This window comes from Microcebus murinus, chromosome 10 (assembly GCF_040939455.1).
Source record: "Microcebus murinus isolate Inina chromosome 10, M.murinus_Inina_mat1.0, whole genome shotgun sequence".
NCBI lineage: Eukaryota > Metazoa > Chordata > Mammalia > Primates > Cheirogaleidae > Microcebus > Microcebus murinus.
In genome coordinates this window covers 40,342,343-40,362,497 of record NC_134113.1, presented here as the reverse complement: position 1 = coordinate 40,362,497, position 20,155 = coordinate 40,342,343, and positions in this window count along the sequence as shown.

Sequence of the window (20,155 nt, the reverse complement as noted above, 5' to 3'; positions counted from 1 at the left end):
AGGAGTCTTTCATTTGTCATTCCTTCAGATTCTGAGGCAAGGCACCTTGGTATATCAACTGCAGACAAAATCATTTTGTTCATTTTGAATTTCCATCACCATCACAGAGAAGCTGCAGGCCAAATTCGTTCTTTCCTTTCCTCATCATCAGATAAAATAATTTAAAGATAAAAAGATGTCAGATGTAAGCGTACACATCCCCAAGTCAACAATCTAATACAATTTGTTAAAGGAGCTATTCTACACTGACCATAAGCCTCCAAACGAGGCGGTGAGGGAGGCATGGACTGGGGGCAGGAGCAACCATCCATCTTTGCATCACGGAGCACTGGGATGCAGTTCATTATTTAAAATAATTATTCAGAGTGAATTTATGGTAGGCCTGCATTTTAAAAGCACTGAAAAAACTTAAAGGTAAGTTACAAACAAAAATATTGAATTTCAGGCTGGACATGGTGGCTCATGCATGTAATCCTGGCACTCTGGGAGGCTGAGGTGAGAGGATCGCTTTAGATGAGGAGTTCAAGATCAGCCTGAGCAAGCACAAGACCCCCATCTCTACAAAAAAATAGAAAAATTAGCTGGGCATGGTGGTGCATGCCCATAGTCCTAGCTACTCAGGAGGCTGAGGCAGGAGGATTGCTTGAGCCCAGGAGTTTGAGGTTGCTGTGAATTAGGCTGACGCCACGGCATTCTAGCTGGAGCAACAGGGCACAAGACTCTGCCTCAAAAAAAAAAAAAAAAAAAGAATTTCTTTGGTCTGGTAAAGTTCTCTCATTTATGAATTATTAACGATGATATCTAAAAGCACTAAGAAGCCAAATTTTGGTTTGTCCTTAGACTGCCCTGTTTCAATAGATAGAAGATAACACAGCATGTCTATTTCCCACATACAGAAATAAAGCCACTTGCACATATCTCTTTCTTTGTCACCATCTGAACCTCTATTTGAAAATTCAGTGATGATCAGAATCTTTTCAAAGAAAACTTTACAAAATATGGATGCTCAGATGTCCTCCATCTCCCTACCATGTATTCAGACATGGTGGGAATGAAGATCTATCCATGGCCTGCACTTGTTCATTGAAGATGGGGTTAAGTTTATCCTCCAGTCTCTGTGGATTTACCATGTTTGGATTTGCTCAAGTTCTCGGCATTCTATGGCAGGGGTCCTCAACCTATGGCAAGTTGTATAATGATTTCATTATATATTACAATGTAATAATAATAGAAATAAAGTGTACAATAAATGTAATGTGCTTGAATCATCCCAATGCCCAGTCCCCAGTCTGTGGAAAATTGTCTTCCATGAAGATGGTCCCTGGTACCAAAAAGGTTGGGGACTGCTATTTTATGGGATTCTAAGCTAAAATCTCTTGGAACTTTAGACAGGTTACAATGTTGAACTCTGTGTAGCTGTTCTCCAAGTTACATACCCCAAAGAGAAATTTTTGAAGATAGTCTATGTAACAGCATCAGGGAAAAAAGGAAATTGGTTGTTTGGTAGATACTCCATTAATGATCATTTATTAACTTCCTACTATATGTTCTGGATTACAATAGGCACTGTGAAAAGTGGAGAGAAACTCTCTGAAGATTATCTACTTTTGAGCAACTACAGTTAGAAATTAAAGTCCAGTGCTGTGGCTCACACCTATAATCCTAGTGCTCTGGAAGGCTGAGGCAGGATTGCTTGAGCCCGTGAGTTCAAGACCAGCCTGAGCAAGAGTGAGATCCCATCTCTACAAAAAATAGAAAAATTAGCCAGGCATGGTGTTGCATGCCTGTAGTACCAGCTACTCCAGAGGCTGAGGCAGGAGGATTGCTTGAGCCTAGGAGTTTGAGGTTGCTGTGAGCTATGATGATGCCACTACACTCTAGCCAAAGCAGCAGAGCAAGACTCTATCTCAACAACAACAACAACAAAAAGAAATTAAGATAATGAAAAAAAATTTTTTTTCCAGCTTTTTCTTATTTTCTGTAATTACTAAGGGTAGAAACTCACTAGGATTATTTTGTTTAAGAAAACATCATGGATGTTTTGGTAAATCCCTGAGTTACTCTGAAGGGGAAAAACTGAGACAGGTGTAAATTGCACTTCATATTCAAATATTGGGAATTTTTATTTTCTCAGGATAGTCTAAAGGCCCAGGAGGCTTGGGAGTCTTAGGACTTGAGAAGGAGATGAGAAAAAGATTTCAGAGTGCTGGTATATATGGGCCTAGGGCAAGATAACCAGTGAGAACTTTCCAGAGGCAGAGGTGGCTGAAGAAATTCAAGAATTGTGGTTACTAAAATTCGTGTGCTGTAATATCCTGCCCTATAACAGGCTTGTATGAGTAGGGCTTAGTGCCTGATGAAGGGGGCTGTGTCCACCAGTGAGCAAGGCAATGTTGAGAAGGCAGCAGCCACAGCTAGGAACAGGAGAGGGAGGGCTGAAGATTGAGTGTATTTGATATTAATATCACTATTCACAAGGACCATGAATCCTTTTAAATATTTATGCTTATGTTTTAGAATGAATGACCTGAATTTTTAAAAATTTACCATTAAATTTACCATTATGTATGTTTCTATTAATAATATGAATTTTTATAATAATAGATGCCAGCATAAAATATATCCAGGAGATCATTGAGGCCATTGGATCATTGGACGCTGTACTGACATAGAACTGGGTTCAAATTCTGGCTCTTGGTCTCAGTTTTCTCATTCACAATATGGGATGTCTAAGTTCAGCACTGAGCACGTCTCGTGCGTGGTAAGCACTCAATAATGGGAGTCATTACTATTTCCTTAAATGAGTTCAGGAGAAGTGTTCTTTTGATCTAATTCTGAGACATTGGAAGAGTTCTTTTGTTAAGATGTTCATAGCATCAGAAAGAGAGTTACTTTTTATTTCTTAAAAATATTGTTCTATATTAAAGACAGGTGACTATTGTCAAACACTTTATTAGTCAGGATTTTTCTGGCTGTAAGTGACAGAAGCCTCAACTTAAATGGGCTTAAGGGAAAAGGGAATTTATTGGCTCTAACAATTGAAAATGCCAGGGACCTTCAATCTTATTGAATCCATGAGCTCAAAAAATGTCAAGAATCCATCCCTCACTCTTTCTCATCATCTCTCAGCTCTACCATTTTCTGCTGAAATTTGGCATCAGGTTGACCTGATGTCTGACCACTGTCACTGTCAGGCTTAGATTGCCCAAACTTGATATTTAGGAAAAAGAGAACTTCTCCCAATGGTTCTCACAAAAGTTCCAGAATTGAGTCTCAGTGGCTCTGAATGAGTCACGAACCTATCACCAAACCAACTCATGGGCTAGAATAGTGGGATACCCTGATTGGGTAGGACCTAGGCCTAGGATACATGTTCACCCCTGAAGCTAAGGGGAGGTGACTAATTCATAACACATGGATGGGGAGTGGGAAGGGGGATGGCCTGCTAAAAAAAGTTAAGAGCGCTATTGCCAGAAAAGTGGAAAATGGATGCTGTGCAGGCCAAAACACAGATCCATAAAAACCTTGAATGACATGGGTGTTAGAGGACAAAGACAATATTATGTACTACAAGCACATAAAGAATAGGATTTGGCCCACAATAGAGCAGGTCTATGTTGTAGGAGACTCTTTATAATGGCATTTTTAGCCATCTATTTTATTGTAATTAATCTTCTTTTAAAGAGAAGATGCATCCATATACCATCATTACATAGCCAATTATATCCATTGTATAATAAGTATTTTTTTTTCTAGGTTTCTTAGCATATACTGTTTTGTGTTGGTCTTAGTCCATTTTGTGCTTGTCTTAGTTCGTTTTGTGCTGCTATGGAAGAATATTTATTTATTGCTAGTCAAATTTAGCAGACTGAGTAATTTATAAACAATAGAAGAGTGTTTGGCTCATGGTTTGGGGGGCTTGGAAGTCCAAGATTGAGAGTCTTCCCCTGGAGAGGGCCTTCTTGCTGTGACAGAACACGGTGGAAGGCATGACACAGCGAGAGAGTGGGTGAGAGTAAGCAACAGAGGGCCAAACCTGCTTTTATAACAAATCCACTCTTGAGATAACAAACCTATTTCTGTGATAATGACATTAATCCATTCATGAGGGCAGAGCCTTCATGATCTAATCATCTTTTAAAGGTTCCACCTCTCAACACTGTTGCATTGGGGATTCAATTCTCAACACATGAACTTTGGGGGACACATTCAAACCTAGCAGTGTCTTACCTTGTATTTATTTTTACTTATGCTATTCTAGTAGGAAGATTTTTTAAAGTGTCTCTCCACATGAAGGATAAATATATTTAGAGAGAGCTAAAAGAATCTTCTCTCCTTGAAGCATAGATTTCTTTTTTTTTTTAACCTCTTCTTGCCTCCAATTTTCATGTATACATGTATTCTCCAAGACTCTGATATATTCAATGTGTGGTAAGAAAGCAAACACTGAGAAAAGATAACCTGTACCCAGTTATCACAGCTGAGGGATCTATGAAATTATAGACATAAGCATATTAGAGTTGAGGAAAGCCACAGGATGTTGGTAGAATTTAAGAAGGGAGAATATGATGTGTTTGGAGTGTCTATTATTCTCTTCTATGCATAGTTCTCAATGCATTTACTAAGAATTTCTTGTTACATAGTCATAATGTTGAAAACAGTATATGTTGCAAGAATATATTAGGTCATTAAATAAAAGTGTAGTTTATTATATCTCAAACAAGTAGCAGTACAATTAATCAAAGTATGCACCTAAACTATTAACTCAGTTTAGCCATCTTAATGGTAGTTTATTTATGCCAGCAGCAAAGAAGACCAGAGAGCGAGTAGCAATGAAATTGTGAAAGGTGTTTTCAACAGCTTGTTGAGAACTGAATATTTTTCCTTGCAAGAAATGGTCCAAAGCCTAGAAGAAGTGGTAGTCAGTTGGTACAAATTCTGGTGAATATAGTAGATAATAGAGAGTCTCCAAGTCCAGCTGCTATAGTTTGAGCGGTATTGTTTGTGCAACATGTAGCCGAGCATTGTCTTGCAAGAGGATTGGCCTGTCTCTATTGACCAATCTTGGATGCCTAATCACAAGTATCCTCATCATTTTGTGAAATTTGTTGCAGTAGACATTTCCTATAATTGACTGACCAGGTTTCATGGAGCTGTAGCACATAATACCAGTGCTGGACCACCAAACAGACACCATTAGCTTTTCTTGATGAGTATTCGGTTCTGGACTGTGTTTTGGCACTTCATCTTTATCCAACCATTGTACCAAACACTCGTGATTGTCAAAATGAATCCATTTTTCATCACATGTAACAATACAGCTTAGATATGTTTCAGCTTTATGTTATGACAGCAAAGAAAGGCAAGCTTCTAGATGATTTTTCTTCTGACACTTGTTTAATTCATGCAGAACCCATCTATCCAGCTTTTTTGCCTTGTCCATTTGTTTCAAATGGTCTAATATTGTTGGAATAGTAATGTCAAACCTTGCTGCTAATTCATGCATAGGTTGAGATGGATTCTCTTCCACTACAGCTTTCAGCTCATTATTATCCACCTTGGTCTCAGGTAGCCCACGTGCCTCATTCTCAAGATTAAAATCACCAGAATAGAACTTCTCAAACCATTGGTGTACTGTGCGTTCATTAGCCACATCCTTCCAAAACACTCCGTTGAAATTTCAAGTTGTCTGTGCTGCATTGATTCCATGATGAAATTCGTATTAGAAAATAACATGAAGTTTTGACTTATCCATGGTTTCACAAAAATTGCTGTAAACAAAAATTTGAAAAATAATCACAAGCCAAAGTGTGCATTTGAAAGACCGAGGATATAACTTCACAATAAAAATAAAACAAGAAGTGTCAAAGTGAAATGTCAGAGATAGCAACTGTCAAACTTAGTGCATAAGGAAATTGGACATTTTATACTTAATAACCTCATAATTCTGGTACTGTCAAAAGAATTTCTCTTTCTTTGGAATTCTTTAGGAATCAGAGTTCAAAGAGAACACAGAGAGTTGAGTAAGGAAGCAACCTAAGCCAATGGGATCTTTTCTTTAGCTCAAGACTGGCCAACATCCCTGCTCTGTGAAAGCAACAGTGCCAGATGAGAATTCCACAGAGGAATTTGTAGGGAGCCTTTAGGAGAGGGCGAGCTTTGAAATCCACTATCAGTGGGCTTACCTCTGATAGTCCGGGATGGCAGGTGAACTACAATGCCTGCAGGTGAGGTCTGGCTTCACTATTGATACCCAAACCACCAAAATTACTTGGGGAACATTTAAAAAGCAGACTCCTGGTTCTACTTCAGGTACACTAAACCAAAATGGGGATAGGGCACTAAATCTGTGCCCAACACTGTTCTAGGTACTTTTATTATTCTAGGCACCATTATTATAATAGTCACTATTATTTCATTTTATTTGTTCAACCATCCCATTAGGCAGGCATTGGCTTCTTTTACAGGTAAGAAAGGTGAGGATCAGAGAGGTTAATTGGAAGCATGTCACAGAACTGTGATTCCAGCCAAGATCTGCCTCTAGCACCTTTTTAACCCCTGTATTCTGCCAGACCTAGAAGTGGGGCAATGCAGATAAACTTGAAGTTTTATTTTTTTAATAATTAATAAATAATATCTATGATTATCACCTAGAAAAAAATCAGAAACATATTCTATTTATGATGCTATTCATTTCATATGTAATCTTTTTTACAATAAACTTTATTTTTAGAATAGTTTTAGATTTTCAGAAAAATTACAAAAATCGTAGAAATAGCTGGGTTTCATATATCCTGCACCCAGTAGATGTTATTATCAACATCTACCATTAGTATAGTATATTTGTTACAAATAAGGAATCAATGTTGGTGCATTATAAACTAAAGTCCATATGTAACATTTTTTTTCAAGTATATTATTCAGAGTCAGCTTACCTGTATGCAAGAGTCAGGGTTACCTGTTGTGGCTAGAGTGGTCTTGGGCAGGAGACATAAGCTGTTCAATCTAAATTTACTCATCTATAAAATAGAAGTAATAATAATGATTTCACAAGAACATGTTGGTATATTTGAGGAGGGCTCCATACCTAACACTCTTTTCCCTTCCCTAAGTCTGGTAGAGGCCAAAATAGCTCTGTTAAGACTAAAAGTGATAAAGAAAAATGTGGTTATTTGCAGTCAAGTGGTTTTATAATATTAAATTCCACCATAAAAGAGATTTGCATCACAGATCAGGCTGGCCAGACAGCTGGGCGCACAGAGGAACAATGAACACGTGCATCAGCCAGGAGACTTTCTTTCAAGAAGCCAGGAAGAGGTGGGGCCATGCATGCCATTTCCCCTTCAAAGCTCATCAACCAGTGGAAGTCACCCCTTCCTGGGTGGAAGAACCAGGCTCTGAGCATGATATTGATGCCAATTGGGTAGCCTTAGAAATTAGAATTACACTTAAGAACTGGCCTACATGTGCGAGCTCAAATGATGTGTCTGGTAATAAGTAAACACAAAAAAGCATTTGCTCCAAATAACTCCTTCTGCAACAGATATTGATTTTTATTTTTCAGCAAAGATAGAGGTATTTTTGTTTCAGAAATAGTCTGTTTGCTACCAGTGAGTAAGCACTCATGCAGGCTTATAAAAATGTTATTTTGAAATGAATCACTTTATAATGACTATAGAAAAGTCGATAAGATGATTGCATCTATGGATTACGTTTTACTTACAGTAATTTCCAACACTGGCTCATCTACAGTCACCTTTTTGAAAATACAGATTCCTATGTTCTGTTGGATCAGAACAACCATGAGTGAGGGTGAGGTCTCTGTATTTGTGACAAGCACCTTAGGATCTCTGATGATCAAAGAGTTTGGGATCCACTGATACAGACTGTGTTGAGGGACATTTAACACTGACATCTGATTTTGTAGGAAAAATTCTTTTTTTTCCTAAAAATCATAGTTCTGAGTTACCAGGCTATATAAAATACTTATTTTATAAGCATTTGTTATTTTGGAAGTTTTTTCAAACAAGTAAACTATTTCAATCTCAGCAAAACTGTTATATCATATAATTTGCCTGGCTATAAACTATCGACTAGAAAAGTCGATAAGATGATTGCATCTATGGATTACGTTTTACTCACAGTAATTTCCAACACTGGCTCATCTACAGTCACCTTTTTGAAAATACAGATTCCTATGTTCTGTTGGATCAGAACAACCATGAGTGAGGGTGAGGTCTCTGTATAAAGCATTAACAGACAGGCTATTGGAAAAGTTAAATCTTTAGGAAATTTGCAATTGGAATGCAAATGCTATACCTATGTTTTAATTCTCACCATTTCCTGAGAAGGTATATTCTTTGAACAGACTACAATATAAATAGATATTGCCTAGCCAACATTAAAAATAGGAACATGTCTGAAATTCACACACTTACATGTCTCCGTGTACTTCCTGAACCCACCCACAACTTTGTCTAGTTTCTATCCCTGGCTGCAGAAACAGCATATCCCCTTTTTCTTAAAGAGGCTTCTCTCCTGCTACATATCAATGCAGAAGCCATTGATACTGTTTCTTGTAACAGTGTCAGGAATAATGTTTTTGTCCTTCCTACCTCATGCAAGGAACCCTGGGTTCTTTCTTGTTTTTTCTTTTTATGACAGGGTCTCTCTCTGTCACCTGAGCTAGAGTGCAGTGGCTTAATCATAGCTCACAGCAACCTCAAACTCCAGGGCTTAAGAGATCCTCCTCCCTCAGCCTCCCAAGTACCTGGGATTATGGGTGTGTGCCACCTTGCCTGGCTAATTTTTCTATTTTTCTGTAGAGACAGTGTCTCATTCTTGCTCAGGCTGGTGCTGGGTTCTTTTGGAACAAGAGTTTGTTAGTTCTCTCCACATTTGCATGGGGCTGGGCTGGGGTGTGGGGGGTGGTCAGTATCATTTTGAATGAGGCCCAGCATGAACTCAGCAGATTCATAGAGCAGATCAAAATGGAAGATAAATTAGAAGTTGGGTTACAAATTTGTTTCTGCTGCTTTTTTAACCTCCCCTCCCAAATTTTTTTTTAATTCAGGGAGAAAAATCAAACTTATATCTGCCAATTCATATTCTATTTAGTTAGTTTCTCTTTGCCTTGTTCTAAATATTCATAATTATGCTTGCATTTTCATATGCTTATGAGACATCTGAATTAGCAATTATTTTATTAAGTGCTATATCAGCTAGCTAGTGCTGCATAACAACAAACACTTATTTCGCTCATAACTGTAGGCTGGCTGGGTGGTTTTTCTCTAAGCTGGCTTTGCTCTTCTCTGCTGGGCTTAATTATATTGCCTGTGGTTAGCTGGGGGTTTGACTGGAGGCTGGTGGTGTAGGATGGCCTCACTCACATGTCTGGCCAATGGCAGTTTGTTGGCTGGCGGCTGGTTGGCTAGGATACCCCGGACTTCCTCCAGTGTCCTCTCATCGGCAGGCCAGCTTGGGTGCCTTCACGTGGCAATCTCAGGGTTCTAGCCACAGCACAGGAGAATGAGGCCCTAATGTGCAAGTGTCTGCTGGCTTCATATTTGCTACTTTCATTGGCTACGTCAAGTCACATGGCCAAGCCCAGATTCAGAGTGCAGGGAAATAGAATCTATCTCTTGATGAGAAGAACTTCAAATTCACATTGTGAAGGGATGTACCTGCAGAGATGGGAAAACATTGTGGTCGTTTTGCAATCTAGTACAAATGCCGAGTTTCTACAAAGCCTAACATTATAGAAATATAGATAAGGTATCTACCATGGTTTGATGGCTGGAGTTTATGTTGGATTTCAGCCGTACATGCTGATTGAGTTGTGAATCAGGCAAGTCCAGAAAAAGAATCCCATTTGACAACACAAATCCCTACTTTTTTCCTTCATCACTTTGGTTTTCAGATTACCCGTGGAACTGGATGCCACACAGACTGCTGCAGTTGGGCAGAGTGTGGTGATTATAGATGGGGCTGGGTGAGGAAAGGCTGCCCACGGGCTGTGAGAGTAGGCTTCTCAAGCCTTTAACTTTCTAGGATGCCGCCACAGACTAAAAGGTGACAGAAACAGAGGGCAAATAGCAAAAAACACTTTCTTTTTTGATGAGAACAAATAGATGTGGCCTCACTGCACAAAAAATATGTATGCATGATGTAGTGCATGGGCATACTTGGCAACTGTTGGAAGAAAGATTTAGCCTTAACTCCAGTCCCCAGGTGAGAGACAGTAAGTCAAAAACCCTGGAGCAAAGTGATCTCATGCGTCACATGTCACGTAATAATGTCTGAGAATCATTGAGTGTGAGAAAGGTAGTAATTTTTTTGTTTGCTTTTTGAGATAGGGTCTCACTCTGTTGCCCAGACCAGAGTGCAGTGGCATCATCATAGCTCACTGCAAACTCAAACTCCTGGGCTCAGCCTCCTGAGTAGCTGGGACTACAGACACATGCCACCACGCCTGGCTAATTTCTGTATTTTCTGTAGAGACGGGGTCTTGCTATGTGTTGCTTAACCTGCTCTTGAACTCTTGGCCTCAAGCAATCCTCCTGCCTTAGACTCTCAAAGTGCTAGGATCACAGGTATGAGCCACCGCACCTGGCCAAAGGTAGTAATTCTAATGAGCCTGGACGTTCATGCAATATGGTCCTATTTCTCACTTTCCTTGTTCATGATGAGGAAGACTCAGGTTGCTCTAAAGATCTTTTCTCCCCACCTCATCATCTTCTCCTCCTCCATGAACAGGTTCTGTGAACTGTGGTTCTTAGACAATATTTCCCACTTCTCCAAATGGCCTGCTCATGAATTTCTCTCTCCCCATAAGGCAGTGGAGTGAAAATAAACATTAGCTGTCAGCTGTCAATCGCTTTAAGTAAAGGCCTCCAGATGGGCACTGAAGAAATACTCCCCTTTCTGAACTATAACAATATTCAGCTTTGCTCAGTATCTTCTGAGCCAAAGTAAAGTTTAAGTGATGGGTAAATAACAGGGTGTTGCCTGAATTTTCCATATACTTCAGTTTTCCTCTCGTTTTGGAAAAGCCTAGGAGAGAGGAAATAACTGTTAAAAAACAAGCATTGGAAGAGAACTCGCAGTTATAAGGATCAGTGCCTTAAGTTTCTAAAGGGGGTGTTGGCCACTACTGATCCCCAGGGAGAAGGGCTGAGAGCCCCTGGGCCCCTCCCCCACCAGAGCACTCATCTGCTCTTATCTGTTTCATACATTGGGATTTTTTTTTTTTTTTTTTTTTTTTTTTGAGACAGAGTCTCGCTTTGTTGTCCAGGCTAGAGTGAGTGCCGTGGCGTCAGCCTAGCTCACAGCAACCTCAAACTCCTGGGCTCAAGCGATCCTCCTGCCTCAGCCTCCCAAGTAGCTGGGACTACAGGCATGCACCACCATGCCCAGCTAATTTTTTATATATATATCAGTTGGCCAATTAATTTCTTTCTATTTATAGTAGAGACGGGGTCTCGCTCTTGCTCAGGCTGGTTTTGAACTCCTGACCTCGAGCAATCCGCCCGCCTCGGCCTCCCAAGAGCTAGGATTACAGGCGTGAGCCACCGCGCCCGGCCCATACATTGGGATTTTGCATAATATTTCTTCTCATGAAAGGTTTCTGATTCTAAGACATCATTATGCAGGTAAAGAACCGGAGGCCCAGCAATGTGGGGTGACTTGCTCCAGGTCACAGCTGCTGCCAGTTACAGAGCTGAGGGCAGAACTCAAGTCTGTTTCTAGTCTGATGTTCTTTGCTCTATAGCGTGCCATCTTCCACTTCTCTGCATCTAAACTGGGCAACTTTAGTAGATGTTCACTTCAAGATACCATAAATATTGCCAAAATGTTTGGCACAAATCAGAAGATCAGAAGATGAAAATTGTTATTTCTCATTTGAACGATTGCTACAACATAATCTCGATTCTGGCTTGGAGTTCTTACTCTGCCTTTCATGAGCTGGGTAACATGAACTTTCTCTGTCACTGTTTCCTCAAATAGAGACACTCTAACATAGAGACACTGAAGCTCAAATGAGCTACAGCTCTTTTTTTTTTTTTTTTTTTGTAAGCAAGTTGACAAATACAGAACATTGCAATGATTACAAGTTTATTGCTTTGATTGTAAAAAAAAAAAACCCCACTTAATATTCATGAATTGTAAAGACCTCTCCTGAAATGAGTTGTCCCTTAGCACTTTTGGAAAAGCTGAAGGTAATAATCAAAACAGTCACCATTTATATGGTGCATAGCTTGAAGTGATTAGGCGGTAATCAAAGGACCCATGTTCTGTCTGCAAACCATGTACTCAGGGGTACAGTGAGAATTAAGGCATGAGCCTTAAGAAACCATTTGACCGTTCTGAATCTTACAAAGCCTGGGGTATGAGAGAATAATTCACTGGCTGTCTTTTAAATGGTAAAGCAACCCAAGTACCAAGAACTTCAGTTAGTCCTGAAATTCTCTGCTTCCATTTAGGAGCTGCTTCTAAATGTGGCAGCTCTCCCACTGCCTAATTAAAATGCCTTCCCAGAACAGCTTCTAATCTGACAAGGGTGAATAGTTGCCAAATGGTCCCCTTTCTTTGCTGGGCCTGTAGGTAATTTGCCTCCAGCTAACAAGAATTGGCACTACAACCCAAAAGTAGGACAGCACTTTGGACAATGGGTGAGGACTGTTCTGTGATGCTTAAGTGTGGAATGAGCACTGTGGTGTGAGCTCAAATTATTCTGTCAGTAAACTTGGCAACTGCATGTTGGGCAATTCTGTAGTACAAGGTAGCCCAAACGGTATTCGGATGAACAGTTCTCTAGTGCATGCAATGGTTTCTAGTGAGTTTCACAATTATGTACAATATCCAGATTATGTCTCCATTTGTAGGTCAAGGAGGGAAAATAATCACAGGGTAAAGAACTGGTGTTGGGAGATTTGAGTTCAGGTTCTGGCTCAGTTATTGGATATCTTCACTGGATTAAACTTTGTGCTCCTATTTTCTCATCTGCAAAATGGAGGCAGAAAGATATGTTATTAAATGTGGCAGAAAGATAAATTAAGGAATTCTAAAGCCGTTTTCATGTACTAACAGCTTCTTATTTTATGACTAAAGGTAATAAGAACCAACAACTTTCTTTTATTCTTTGGATTGTCCCATGTATCAAATCTCAATGGATTTTAAAATTATATTGAGTCTGTGGTCTATTACCCTTCAATGAAGCATGTTAAGGAATCTTAGTGCTTTGATCACTGCCAAGGCTAATGATTCAGTAAGGACTAAATTGTGATGCAAGGAACAGAGATCTTACTGTTATGGTTTAAACATACGAGGGTTTCTTCTTTGACCTACAAGAACTCTGGAGATGGGAAATGCAGAGCTGGTATTGCGGCTTTAGGAAGGAGCATTATGAAGAAGTTCCTTTGTGTTTGGCTACTAACCTCTTACCTCCTAATTCAATGTGACTGCTAGGATGCCAACCATTACATCTACATTCCAGGAACAAGGGGAAATAAAACAAAGAGCACTTCATCCTTTCACTAGGAAATATTGTTCTTTATCTGGGCATGCTGCTTTTACTAATTTTTGTTATTATAGAAAAAGGGGGATGGATGTCAGGTAGCCAGCCAGCAAGCTCTATCATAGCCAGTTACCTCAGCTGGGTTCCTTGGTTGAAGGTCACTTCCCCAGCCCTGCACAACCTTCTCCCAATACAAGGCCTGGTGGATAACAGCAGTTGGATGGAACAAATGCTTTTCGCTCCCAACACCTTGAAGCCAGGACTGAGCCTGACAGGGGAAGCCATGTATTCCTGACTGTGGACACAGAAGACCATCCGCACAGGTGAAAGGCAGCCCTATTGTAGATGCCACTATGGGAAATTGATATTTTGCATTATTATAATAAAAAATCTTTTTCAGTTTTGTCTAGGAAATAAACTAATCTCCACCTTCCAAAAAATACCCCAACAACTGTTTTTAATGACTCTGTTCTTGCTATGAATAAATTGTATAACTTAACAATAAGAAACAGAGGGGATGCATTATAACACTTTTTCTTTATTTTTAAAATAATAGCTCACCCTGGAGTTTGGATTAGGTAAAAGAATCTCACAGGCTGCATTTCTTTCTAATGGATTTTTTTGTTTTGTTTTAATAATCTTAGTTCATCTGAGCAGTCAAAAATGTCTAAAAGGTATGTGGGTTTTAAGAAATTAGGAATAATACCCAGTCTCACTTGAGCAGTTTGATAGCTGAAGTCAGTTAAGGATAGTACTTTAGCTCAAACATTCTAGTCTGGGTTTTGTATTTGCCAGAGATATCTATTCCCCACTTGTGATGGTTAATTTTCTGTGTCAACTTGGCTAGATCATGGTACCCAGATATTTGGCTAAATACCAGTTTAGATGTCACTGTGAAGGTGGTTTTATTTTTTTTAAGATTAGATTACTATTTAAATCAGTAAACCTTGAATAAAGTAGATTACCTCTATAATATCAATGGTCCTCATCCAATCAGTGGAAGTCCTTATGAGAAAAAGACTGAGGTCACCCAGGGAAGAAGGAATTCTGCCTCTAGAATATCTTCACTGGATTAAACTTTGTGCTCCTATTTTCTCATCTGCTAAATGGAGCCAGATGCCTTCAATTCTCAACTGCAGCATCAACTCTTCCCTGGGTCTCCAGCCTATCAGCATACCCTGCAGATTTTGGACTTGCCAGCCTCCACAATTGCATGAGCCAATTTCTTAAAATAAAGCTTGTTCTCTAGTATATTTATAATATATAGTATGTGTGTGTGTATTGGGTTGGAATCACAGTACCAACGTTATATTTCCTGGACAACCCTCTTACCTCTCTGAGCCTTAGTATCCACATCTATAAAATAGGTAATGATGCTGTTTAGAGAACTAAATGATGATACTAATGATAGCAACTAAAAATACCTACTTTTTCAGAGCACTCACTATGTGCCATGTGAATATGGATTCTCTTTTCCTTCCCACACAGCCTTAGGAGGTAGACATGAGGAAACTGAGGTCAAGGGGTTAAGGAGCTTGTCCAGGTTTACACAGCTAGGTAGATGCAGAATCTAACTAGCTCCATGCTGCCTCCATGAGACAAGTGAAGACTTCTAGTCTATGCCTGGCACAGAGGAGGCGTTCAATATTAATTCTCTTCCATCTTCCTCTTCCACTGCCTTTTGTCTGATTAGTCAGCTGTTTTTGCTAATGTCAGAGCCAGTGAAAGCAAAAAAGTGTCGTACCAATCAATTTATAGCTCTTGTGCAGTCAGGAATCTGCCCCAAGGTGATTCATTCTGCAACTTCCTTGCCAGGAACTGAATCTGAAAACAGTGACTGCCTGCTCCAGCACAGCATCTTGGGTTGCCTCGGTTTTCACGCCTGCTAGTGGTCAGAGTGGTCAGTAAGGGGAGTGTGGTAACCTACTAGACACAGCCACTGTCTATACTGCTGATTTCATCCCCAGAGCCAACCAAAGCCTGTGTGTTTGAATGCATTGTCTCCTCTTTCATGGAGAAGTGAGAAGAGCAGAAGGTGGTCTGAGTCTTCCCTCCTGGCTTGGTGCTGCTCAGAGAATAAGCTGTGTTTCTCGTTCGGTTATTTGATGTGGAAACCATGAGAAGCGGCACAAGAACCACCCCTCTCTCTGTTCCTTCTTTTTTCTTTGAAGCCACTAAAGAGATCTGTTCCATTAGCACGAAGAGTGCATTTATGCATTTTGAAGTGGTTCTTTGGCAAACCTGACAACTGTTCTTTGACAGGCTACAGACATTGTGTCTGCAGCTATTCATCAAACTGATGGGCATCCTTATAACATCAATATTCCCAAATGTAACTTTATCTCCTTAAAATTCATTTCATGCAAGGATGCTGATGTCGGTACCAAGTTATTCTATAATTGTAGAGGAAGAGGGTTTGAGATGCCTCTGCAGTTGGCATGACACATGTTATATCCATGCTTGGATTTTGATCAACTTAAATCATTTAAAGTTTGAGACTATTCTACAAAGACTGGTTTTATTTCGAGCTGATTATTTCAGGGATTCTAGTATGCTAATGTAGGCACCATTATTTTTTTTAATTAAGCCATTGCTGCAAAACATATTTTTAAAAGACTATTTTAAAACTTTAGGCCTTGTTTTATACATTGTTATGGTCTGATGCAATGTCTGATGTTTGGCATTTGTTATAACTATACGAGTACAAGGTATACAAGGTATGGATACAAAGTCACAAATATTGTGGCTTCAACTCTTTTAAAGTCTCCTGTCCCTCCACTCTTTCCCAATTTTCTGGTCTAGGAACACATTGTTCTTCTTCATGTCTTGCATGTGCTATCTCCTTGGTCTATAATGGTCCTCCTGTCCTTCATCTCCCTCCTCCTGCTACACTTCACAAGTCCCTGCTCATCCCTTGACACCCAGATCAAATGTCACCTCCTTCAGGAAGCCTTTCCTTATCTTCCCTGGAGCTTAATATCTATTTCCTATAATTATCCAAAGGCATATAACTGCACATAAAGTTAACCCTTAACTATCTACCTAATGATCCTAGAAGGCCTATAGAGCCCTTGAATGAAATCCATGCTCACAACAAGGAAGGAAGTGATAACCATAGTTTGATTCAATGCCTTGAGGATAAAACAATGTCTTCTAGGATTCTGCTTGTCCCCCAGTGGCCAGATGGCAAGACTAATACCAGACTCCTTGAAGACGATTTAAAAGTGCTGGAAAACAGAAGGCAAAAAAATTACCCTTGATCTAATTATCTAGTGATAATCTCTGTTGATGTTTCTTGAATATCTTTATGGTTTGTTTTGTTTTCTATGTATGTGTCTATAGACACTTTGGTTGTCTCCATTCCTGAGGCCACAAGACAACCAGCCGCCTTGACCAAGTTCACTAGGCCTTGTCTTTTTTGAGTAAAGTTTTTACTGAAGTATAACATATATACAGACAAGTTCACACATAAATTGAGCGTACAGTTTGATGACTTTTTACAAAATGAACAGACCTATGCAGCGAGACCTGCATCAAAAAACAGCATTTTACTGTTGCCCTGGAAGTCCTCCTTGCACTCCTTCTGGTTACTACCTTCCCCCCAAAAGTAATTATTATGCACTCTTCTAGCACTAGGTTAAATTTTTAGTTGTTTTGGAGGTCTGCACAGATGTACCATCCAGTATGTACTCTTTTGTGTTCTGGTCTTCTTTTGCTCAACAGTAAGTTTATGAGATCCACCTAAGTTGCTGCAGGTAGTTGTAGACAGCTCATTTCTCAGTATTACATTTTATGAATATACTACAATTTGGTTTTTATTTTGTTTGTTTTTGTTTTTGAGACAGAGTCTCACTCTGTTGCCTGGGCTAGAGTGCCGTCACGTAAGCCTAGCTCGCAGCAACCTCAAACTCCTGGGCTCAAGCGATCTTCCTGCATCAGCCTCCCAAGGAGCATGGACTACAGGCGCACGCCACCATGCCTAGCTAATTTCTATTTTTAGTAGAGATGTGATCTCACTCTTGCTGAGGCTGGTCTAGAACTCCTGACCTCAAGCAATCCTCCTGCCTCTGCCTTTCAGAGTACTACGATTACAGTCATGAGCCACTGTGCCTAGCCCTATAATTTGTTAACTCATTTTACTATTGATTGGCATTTGGGTTGTTTACAGCTTTTGATTATTATAAATAACACTGCTATGAAAATGTTTATGTGTTTATTTATTTATTTTGAGATAGAGTCTCACTCTGTCACCCTGGCTAGAAGTGCAGTGCCATTTGGGGGATGGACACACTTGAAGCTCTTACTCAAAGGGGAAGGGGGGACATGGGCAATATATATAACCTTAACACTTGTACCCTCATAATATGCTAAAATAAAAAAAAAGTGCAGTGGCATTGTCATAGCTCACTGTAACCTTAGCTAGGTTATAAGCTAGGTATAAGCTAGGTATAATAACCTTAGCTATTTCAAACCCTCAAACTCCTGGGCTGAAGCGATCCTCCTGCCTCAGCCTTCTGAGTAGCTGGGACTACAGGCACACACCACCACACCCAGCTAATTTTTCTATTTTTTGTATAGATGTGATCCCGATTTTGCTGAGGCTGGTCTCGAAATCTTAACCTCAAGTGATTCTCCTGACTCTGCCTCCCAGAGTGCTAGGATTACATGAGTGAGCCAGCCTGCCATGAAAATTCTTGAGCACTTTTTTTAAATTAAAAAAAATTTTTTTTGGTCAGGCATGGTGGCTCACACCTTGAGATCCTATCTCTATTAAAAATAGAAAGAAATTAGCTGGGCAACTAAAATAGAAAAAATTATCTGGGCATAGTGGTACATGCCTATAGTCCCAGCTACTCAGGAGGCTGAGGCCAGGAGTTTGAGGTTGCTGTGAGGTAGGCTGACACCATGGCACCCTAGCCTAGACAACAGAGCAACACTTTGTCTCAAAAAAAAAAAAAAATTAAAAATATTTTATCTGCATTTCTCCGACGTCCTTTCTTACTTTCAGTGAACATTTTATTATTTGCTTTTGTGAGGTGATTTCCCAAACTTTTGTCCATTTTTCTATTGGATTATCTTTTAGTCATTATTTGCTAGTCATTTGCTAGATATAGGCACAGCAAATATTTTCTCCCACTCCATGATCTGCCTTTTCACTCTCTTAGTGGTGTCTTTTAATTAACTAAAGTTTATAATTTTAATTAAAATTTAGCAATTTTATCTTTTATGGTTAATGTTTTTGTGTCATGTTTACAAAATTTCAGCTCTCCCCAGGGATATGATGATATTCAATGTTTTCTCCTAAAATCTTTGAGGTTTTACCTTTCCTATTTAGATCTATAATCCAACTTAAGTGACTTTTATACATGGTATGAGGTAGAAGTCAATATTCATTATTTCCATGTGTATATTTAGTTGACCAGATCATTCAGTAAAAAGCTTATTCTTTCCTCACTGCACTCAGTATTATTCATACTACAAATGAGCGATCGTGTAGGCATGGATCAGGACCTTGTCTTTTAAGTGGCCCCTTAGCAAAAAGTGCATCTGTCTGAGCCTTCCCAAACCCTCGGTCAATCCAGAGCAAGGAATTGGGTCCCAAAATCTATTTCCTTCACTGTGTTCAGATAATATTTGATAATACAGAATCATTTCCTAAATACCCTGAATACCTTTCAGATGCTAAAACTGTCAGCTTAGCCAACCAGGATGAAATTGAACTGGCACTTAGTAAAATCTCAATAAATGTAGCTATTATTATCACTATAAACCCACCTTGGTTTCTCTTTAATTCCAAAGCCATCTTAGTCTTCTAGAAATGACTCTGTCCCAGGCCTCCTCTATTCAAATGGACCTAGACTGATTTTAGATTTATAACTAGATAAGTAGCTGTTGGCTTCCCTGTGATTTGTTCCCTAAAATTATGCATCTAATCCATACCCACACAACACTAAAATTCCACATTCCCTAATAAAATAAAACTCTGTCAAATTAAGGCTGTGTTTGTAATGACCGATCTGATTTTAGGTTGAGGAAGAAACTACAGGTATCTATTGGAGCAAGTCAGATAGAGGGTTATTTTTCATACCTAAATGTGCCCAAGGTATAAGGAATGACTCATTTCTCTCATGGAAAGTGTTCTAGGGCCTCTATATTCACAATGCAAGTCCCACCATAACATTTGGGATTGACTCAGGACCAGTGGCTACCATGCTACCCACCTACGCTCAAGCAGTGGGAAGTAATGGACAATTTCCATTCACTCAAATTGGGATTAAATATTTAAAATGAAATGCAAGACTAACCCAATCAACTATTCTAATCATGAAAAAGGACTTGGCCTCCTGGAAAGATTCTAGATCTGGGTATATTGAATACATTTTCATGTGCCAGAAACTATAGGCTTGCAGATCTTATTAATTAGACCTGGTTTGAAAAGGAAAGATGAAGGCAAATCCAGTAGAAATAATCAACTTGTATCTCCTACTTCTCATATATGCTAGACACTTTGTATATATACATCAACTGCTTTATATAAATGTATCATGTAGACCTCAGAAGAGCCCTAAGTAGTAGATCTTACTACTCCTATTTTATAGTTAAGGAAACTACGGTGCATCTGCAGATCCAGATCACCCA